Source organism: Chaetura pelagica, unplaced genomic scaffold, assembly GCF_000747805.2.
Source record: "Chaetura pelagica isolate M959 unplaced genomic scaffold, ChaPel_1.0 scaffold775, whole genome shotgun sequence".
NCBI classification, from domain to species: Eukaryota; Metazoa; Chordata; class Aves; order Apodiformes; family Apodidae; genus Chaetura; species Chaetura pelagica.
The window spans coordinates 478,607-486,610 of record NW_009953204.1 but is presented as its reverse complement, the minus strand read 5'-3'; positions in this window follow the sequence as shown (position 1 = coordinate 486,610).

Genomic DNA, 8,004 nt, shown 5'->3' with positions numbered 1-8,004 from the left:
GCTGGGTTTCCCAGAGGGCTCCAGGCAGGGCACACACTCCTCCAGCTCTCTAGAAAACAGCATTTATTTCTTCCTGGAGTGAAGGGAGCAGGTGAGGGGGCAGAGACCCAGGCTGTGCCTGGACAGCAACGTGGCCAGAAGGTCTCTGAAGAGGTGAGGCAGCTGCTGGGCTGGAGCATCTGATCTCCTGCTGCCCCCAGGGAGTTTGGAGCCAGGATCAACTGCTGCTTTTTTTTATTCCAGTCGTGCCCTTCTCCCTGTTTTTCAAGCAGGTCCAGGTCACAAGGGAGGTTAAAAGGTTTCCTGGGAGGGGGTTGCTCAGTCAGAGGGCATTTTGGAGACACCATCACCAAGTTTGCAGTCTCCAGAGACAGAAATTCTCAGTAAAGTAAAAATGTGGTTGTTTGTTTTCTTCTAAAAAAACCCAAACAGAAAGCAACACTCCTTGGTTTAGAACAAAAGAAAACAGTCCAGGCTTCAACACCAGCTCTGAGTGGTTTTAAAAATGCAACTGGGAAGAGTTTTCTCAGCAGACTGTGAGGGTCAGGCTGTCCTGGAGTGACAGTTGGTGGGTCTGCAGCTCAGGGCTTGCAGGACCAACTGCTCAGTTCCCAGCAAAGAGAAACTGCTGCTAGCTGAAGGGCAAGGCTTTCCTGGGCATTTCTGGAAAGCTGCAGTGCCCTGTGCTGGATGGATCCCCTGGGCAATAATGCCCTTAGCTTGCTGAACAAGTCTCTGCAGAGGGAAGCAGTGACCTGCCTGCAGGGATGTTGCTGGAGCCAACAGGCTCCAAGCCTGTTCCTTAGGGAACACAGACAGGAACAATGCACCAGTTGGGAAGAGCAACCCAAAAGGATAAACCCCAGAAAACAGGTTTTCCAGCTCTGGAAAGGAAGTTACCTGCCTGCTCTGCCCATAGGCAGAGGGAAGCTTAAAACTTCTCAGCCTTGATTCATTTGCTTCTCAAATGGTGTTTGTAAGAAAGGTCCATTCCCACCACACAGGCTGCTCCACCAGCCCTTGCTCTGGGAATGACATCCCTGCCCAGCAGCAGAGGCAGCTCCATGTTGGCACAAATCTCACACACTGAGACCAAGGGTGGCCTGGGCAGGATTTATTCACTAATTAACCAAAGGAGTTGCTCCCTCCCCAGAAATATCAGTCAAGCCCTACTGAATTATAGAGCAACCTTTGCCATCTATAATTAAATATTAATAAATATTATAATAGGGTTTTTAATTATAGCATCTGTACATACTTAAATCCACTATTACATGTATATCTACTTGTAATTGCTCATTAATCACACACCAAGTCAACCCAGAATCACCTGAAAAAATCCACTTGAGCTCTGTAAATGATCATAGGTGAAAGGATTGTGACCATCCCAGAGTCTGCCTCCAGGAGAGATGTGCCCAGGGTTTCTTAGGGCATGAACTGACCCTAAAGACACTTGAAAGAGCTGGAGAATCCATGTCTCTCCAACCAAACTGACCTGCCCTGTGTTGCCAGAGAAGCTGGAGGGAACCAGGTGTTGGGGGCTGATTTTCCAGCTTGTGAAATGGCTGCACTGTGGTACCCGAGCTCTCTGGAATGAAGCAGAAGTTGTGCAAGAGGAGAACTCTGCACTCCACAGCTGCACAAACAAGGCCCCTGCCACTTTGCCCCACAGCTGCTGCCAGTGGGTCCCCATCGTGTTCCCAAACTCAGCCTAACTGGGGCTTTCATTCCCTGACAGGTTTAGGGAAACACATTCTTGTTTTAGGGGAATTTATTCTTGTTTAGGGAAACATATTCCCACTTGTACAACTGAAAGAAGAAACCACAACAGCCCAGCTTGGGGGCTGGATGAGTTTTAATCCACTCCCTTCCCTGCAGGGTTAGAAGCAGAACCTGAAAAGGCTCCATGATTTCCCACACAGTTTCTAAGACTCTTTTCAGGGCTCCCCAGGATTCATTCTCCCCACTCTCCTATTTGTGGGGCTTGTGCTTCTGACTCCACCAGTGAAGGGTAAGAATCGGTGAAACTGGGATTTCAAATAAGCTTCTCAAAGCAGTGAAAAGAGCAAAGGACAGCATGGCAGAACAGGAGCTGAAGTCATGCAAACTCAAATGTGCAGGAATTGAGCAGTTACCAACAAGAGAGATGAACCTGGAACCCACAGGGACCAGCAAAGTGAGCACCATGTTTTCAGGGATGCTGCTTCCTTTGCCAGCCCTGAGGCTGGGGGGTTGCAGACCTGCCAGCCCCACACAGGCACAGAATGAAGGTGCTGTTGGCCTGAGCTCACTTCCTGAGGCCACAGCTTGTGTCCAGGCACAGTGAGTGTGGGCACAGGATGAGGAGCCCTGCAGGGCAGGTTCCTGGACCTGAAGGCATTGGGGAGGTTGAGGACAGAATGGGAGGTGACTGAAGTGAGTGCAGAGGACAGGCTGGGGAGTCCACTGGGGCTGAAATGATCAGGGAGGCTGAAATGTCTCAGGACAGGCTTTCAGACTCCACCACAGGATCATCCATGGCCATGAACATCCAGACTGGTGGGAGGTGACACTTCCCCTTGCAACCAGTAACACAGCAGGGAAAGCTGCATCTTCAGCTCTAGCCCTGAGTGAGTTTAGTGCCTTTAATCACAAGCCAGGGCTGGTATCTGACCACCAGCACAAAGATCCTGGGTATGGCTTCCAGAGCTGTCCAGCAGGCTCTTCCTTTCTCACTACAACTCTTTCCATTCTTGCCTACCTGGATCTTTCAACAAAGATGCAAATCACCCTTCAAACCAACGTGGGTCTCCCCTGCACACAAGAGCTTTAAATCTTCCCCATCAATCCAACTACCCCAGTGGTTATAAATGGCAGAAGGGACAAGCTCTTGGGAACAGGCTCACCCAGGGAGGAGCTGCAAAGCACCAGGGACCCGTGGGGGGTGTTTTATTTGACTTCAGCTCCAAGGGCATCAAGACAGATTTCACTTGGCTAAGCTGCAGGATGCAAGTAAGGACCAGGCTGCCTTCCTCTGCTGGTGGAGGAGGAAAGGTTCTCACTGGAGCCAAGTAACTTTGATAAACTAAATGATTTCCACAGTGGAGAACTTCAGGGACAGCAGCAAGGGCACCAAAAGGCAGGGCAGCCAAGGTGATTCCTCTCTGAAAAAATGCATGAGGGTTATAGGAAATTGCAGTAATAAGGAAATTAAGTGTCAAAATAATTGAAAAGAAAGAGAGAGGGCTGCTGGACCATCACTGTCCTGAAGGACAGAGGAAACAGGACTTGCCCCTGACACAGGGACTGTTTTATATGTGTTCTGTCATGGTCTCAGGGAGCTGCTTTGGGGGTGCAGGGGAACACTAGGGCTACAGCCCCAGGATGGAGTGGTACAGCACCAAAAGGCAGGCAGAAAACAAGGGAGATGGGAACTGCCAAAAGAAGACCTGGGATGTGTTTGTCCTGATATGAGAGGATGCAAATCAACTCCACTCAGCAGGGGTTTTCTCATGGATGATTGCACCTTGGGATTGGATAAATGATACTGGGGCTTTCTCTTCCCCAACTCCAGCCTTGCTTGAAGCAGATGGGCTGAAACACACTCCACACTCCAAAAAGAAAATGAAAACATGACCTGGCAACCATTGGAAGGCTCCCACAACCTTGTCTTTTATGAACACCCACATGTCAGTGCTACACAAACAAGAGCTGCCAGTGTGGGAGACTTTGGGGCAATATTCCAGCAAGGCAGGAGAAACAAATACCAAAACAAGAGAGCAACAGCATTTTAACAGCTTGCTTGGAAGAGTAAATATTGACTGGTTAACTGGAAAAAGCCAGCTCATCCTCCTTTTTTGGTGAGGGCAGTTCTGGCACCAAGGAGGAGCCATCAGAATTCAGCCAGCACACGGGGCGTGCAAAACACTGAAGTGTCTTAGCAAATGTGGTCCTGGAGAGCTGACCTGCACAAAGGCTCTGTTCATGAGCAGAGCCATCCCAGAGCCTGCTGCAGCCTCTGGAGAGGAAGGCAAAAACACACAAGGAATTCCCAGGACACTGAGGGCTGGGCTCCCCACACACCTCCCTGTCCCAGTCGAGAAGAGCCAGGAGCTGGAACAGATTGCCAGGAACAGCAACTGCTCCAGCAGAGCAGGAAACTAAAACCAGCTCCTCCTGGACACTCTTTTGTCAAGGAGTCCTTTTGAGAGGTTGAACAAGTCAGGTTTTTTGCCTGACCCAGCTTTCCTGCCCAAGCATCACTAGCCTTCCAGTCAACTGATGGAGAACTGGTCAAAGCCATTTAGGGCATGAGCACCAAGCACATCAACGAGTTCCAGCACCCACTGCCAGACCCACAAAGTCCACAGAAATGCTCCTGTGAGCTCACCAGTAAAAACCAGTGAAATGCACAGCCCTTTACTGGTGCAACAGGAGTGCCCTGCATGGTAAGAAGGCTTTTAGGGGTTGTAACACAGCTCTAGAATCATCTGACTCTGACAGACTTCACAGCCACTCTCCCAGTGACAGCCCAGACACACACACTGCTCCTCCTGCCACTCATTCATGCAGAAGGCATCTGAGACCCTAACTGACACCTGAGAGGCAGTCCCAGCAGCCCTGAGGGTGCTGCCCAGCCCCCTCTCAGCTTTTTTCCCCCCTGTGTTTAGAACAAAATACCTCCCTGCCTGAATATGCTGTGGAATACACACTGTGGCCAAAATTCCAGGGACTTTTTATGATGTCAGAGAAAAGAAAAAAAGGTCCCAGAGAGAGCAGGTCTGCCCTGTGCTCCACATACTCACAAAATGCAGAAGTCAAACCACCCATATCTCCCCTGCCTTAGTTGCTGCTGTTCCCTCTCACCTGTCTGGGGGCCAAAAAAGTGAAGGAGGATTCCATCTATTCCTTCCTTCTATCCCATCTCCAGGCTGCTGTAGCTGGGAAAGACAAGTACAGCCTTGGGTTCTGCACCATGAGGACAGTTATTTACTTTGGACTTCCAGAAAGACACTGTATTTGTTGGCAAATTCTGCAAGACAGAGGCCAGGGAGCCTAACTGAAGGGAAGCAATTCATGATTAGTTTTCCTTACAGACATGGATAATCTGTCAGTAAGTGTCAACTCTCTAAAGAAAATGAGATCCAGAATTCACCCCTATTAGGCAGGAAAGTTTTCTGGGGTGCTTTTAGAAAGGGAGGAGACTTGCTTTGCCAGAAGGCCCTGGTTCAGCTGATCATTTCTTATGCTCAGTAGAGCAAAGGGAGCATCAGCAACCCCTGAGCAAGGGAGAGGAAGAACAGCCTGCAGGGGTGGCATGAAGTTCCCTCATGCCTTGCCTGTTCAACACCTCCACCTCCCACCCTGCCTGGCTGAACTATCCAGCCTGTGTAGCTTTAAATGTCTGTAGAAATCTGGAAAGGGCGCCACACGCTCCAAGGATGAGAAATGTTTTTATGAGATTTCAGCTCTCAGCCCTCCCCACGCCCTTCCCAGCACCACCCCCTGGGGAGGAAGCTGGCCATGGCTTGCATTGTTTTAAAAATACCTCTTTTATCCCTTCTGCAGAATGTGCAGGCTGTCCTGGGCCTGCCCCATTTTATATAGAGGATGGCACAGGGGACAGTCTGAGCAACTGTGGGGCTTTTATCTCCAGCAGAGCATCACCTGAGCACTGCAGGTGAGAAGAAGAGCCCCAGGTTCTGAGAGAAAGCAGAACCCAGGTCCCTGGAGCAAACTGCAAGTGCACAGAAGACAGACTGAGCTTTGCCAGGGGAGACAAAGCTCCTACAGGTCCTCATGGCAAACAACTGAGAGAGGCAGAGGGAGCAGCAGCACAGGCAGGAGGGTCAGGGGCATCTGGGCAGGTTTGGCATGGAGAGAAGATCGCTGCTGCTTTGGGATGGGAAGGCTGAAGCCTGGAGACTGCAGGCTGTGCTACTGCCAGCTCACAGGGCAGTGCAGAGGCTGCTGCACAGCTGGTTGAAGCTGGCACTGCCTTTTGGAGAGCCTTAGAGCTGTCCCTGCTCAGCCAGGGCAGAGGAGGGAAGTGCTGTCATCCCTGCCTTGTGGGGGCTTCTCACAGTCACGCAGGGTGTTGTCGGAGCTCAGCTGGGACCTGGATAGAGAACTGTCCTGCTTTAACCACTAAAGCAGCTGCATTTCTGGTCCACCTCCAAAATAGCTGCTGTTGGCCACCCTGCTGACATTGGAGGGGATGTCTCATTAGCACAGCTAGAACCTGGAGGCTGGAGGAGCCAGGAGGATGAGCTCAGGTGGGAAGGAGCCACAGCAGCAGGGCCAGGCAGGTCCTGGAGAAGCAGAGATCCCTTCTTCTTGCCACCTTCCCCAGCAAAGAGCCAGAGAGAAAATAAGGGATATTTATAAGCAAACCTGTCTCTAAGGCAGCAGTTTCCAAAGTCTAATAATAGGGTTGGGAGTTGTTTATTGCAGGATGCAGGCAGCACTGCAGAAAGCTGATGGGAAGCTCCCAGGAGCATCTTCCTGAGCTGCTGTGAGTTAGAGGAGCTCAGCTGCAGGGGCTGGAGCCAGAAGGGTCCTGGCAGGGTCTGCCTCTCCAGGGCTGCAGCCAGAGCCAGCAGAGGTGCTGCAGCAAACTGGGCTGTGCTGAGGCAGAAAAGCCTCCTCCCAGGGAGAGGCAGCCACCCACTCTCTTTCTTGAAAAGGCAAGGGAAGAAGCCAAGGAGCCTGATCATTGTACCTCTTGCTTTGACCCTTTGGTTCCCCAGCACTGAGCAGGGTCCAGGGGTGCTGGTGAAATGCTCAGGAAGGTGGGAAGGGATGCAGAGATTTGGCAGCAGTGGAAGGAATGTCAGGGACGTGGGAAGCTGTTTGTGCCCCCAAATCAAGGCCAAAATCCAAGTCTGCAGATGCTTGTCTTGACCACTGATCTCAAACCAGACCTGGCAGAATGGGCAACTGCTTCTGCTTCCCCACAAGAACACACCCCAGTGGGGCTGTTGTTTGCTTCTTGCTGACTCAAGGTACAATGTGTTGAAAGTGCAGCTTCCCCAGCCAAGTAGAAGGGAAGGAATAAAAACAGGAAAGGTCAAAACAGCCTCCTCTTTGTATGAGGAAACAGGGCTGGGCTCAGCAGCACCTGGACAACATGTTCTGAGGCAGAGTGATCAGCTCTCCACCCTGCTCCTCACCAGACAGACTGTCTTTCCAACCAGCCCATTTCAACACAGGACAGAGGACACTTCCTTGCTCATGCCAGGCAGGACAAGAGATACAGCAATGTCATGAGGACTACTAGAAACCAGAGAAGGCCAGAGCACCCTCCTCTGTGCTGGGTGGAACACAGAACAGCTTGCTCTCTTCTAGAAAAGGTTGCTTGAAGCCTGTTTTGTCAATCAAGTTTAAACACTTAACCAACAACTGCCCTCCCAAGCAGGATTCAGGGAGTTCCAGGACAAGTGGCAGTGGTGCAGGAGAGCCCAGGCTCCTGGCTCTCACAGCAACAACATCAACACACAACCTGCTAACTCCACAGCTTTTGGTGGATGGGAAGTGGACTCAGCTACTAAGATAGTCCCTGCTTAGCACACGTAGCTGGGGAAGAGATGTTACCAGTAGGGCCACAACTAAGAACTAAGCATTAGGCTCAGGAGAGGAACCAGCAGTTGTTATTTGACACTGACCATCACTGTCCCAGGAGCCAAACTTTGGTCCAGTCCCTTCAGTGTCACTTGGAGGAGGTACAGCCTGCTTAGGAAATCATGTCCCCACACACAGTTCCCAGCAATCCCCTGTATGTTGGCAGAACAACATGCCAAGTGCAAGTGATTCCCTGTTCCTATGGAGAGAGGAGCTGTCAAACAGCTGCTGCTCTCTCTTCTGAGAGATCATGGAATCATACAGTACATGATTTCAAATCATTTTCCTGCAGAAAGGAGACCAAACCCAGCTTACACATGCACCTGCCTTTGGAGGCTGCAGCTGAAGCCCAGGAACAGGTAGAGAAAAGCAGGAGGAAAACTGAGATGAACTTGAATTCCTGCT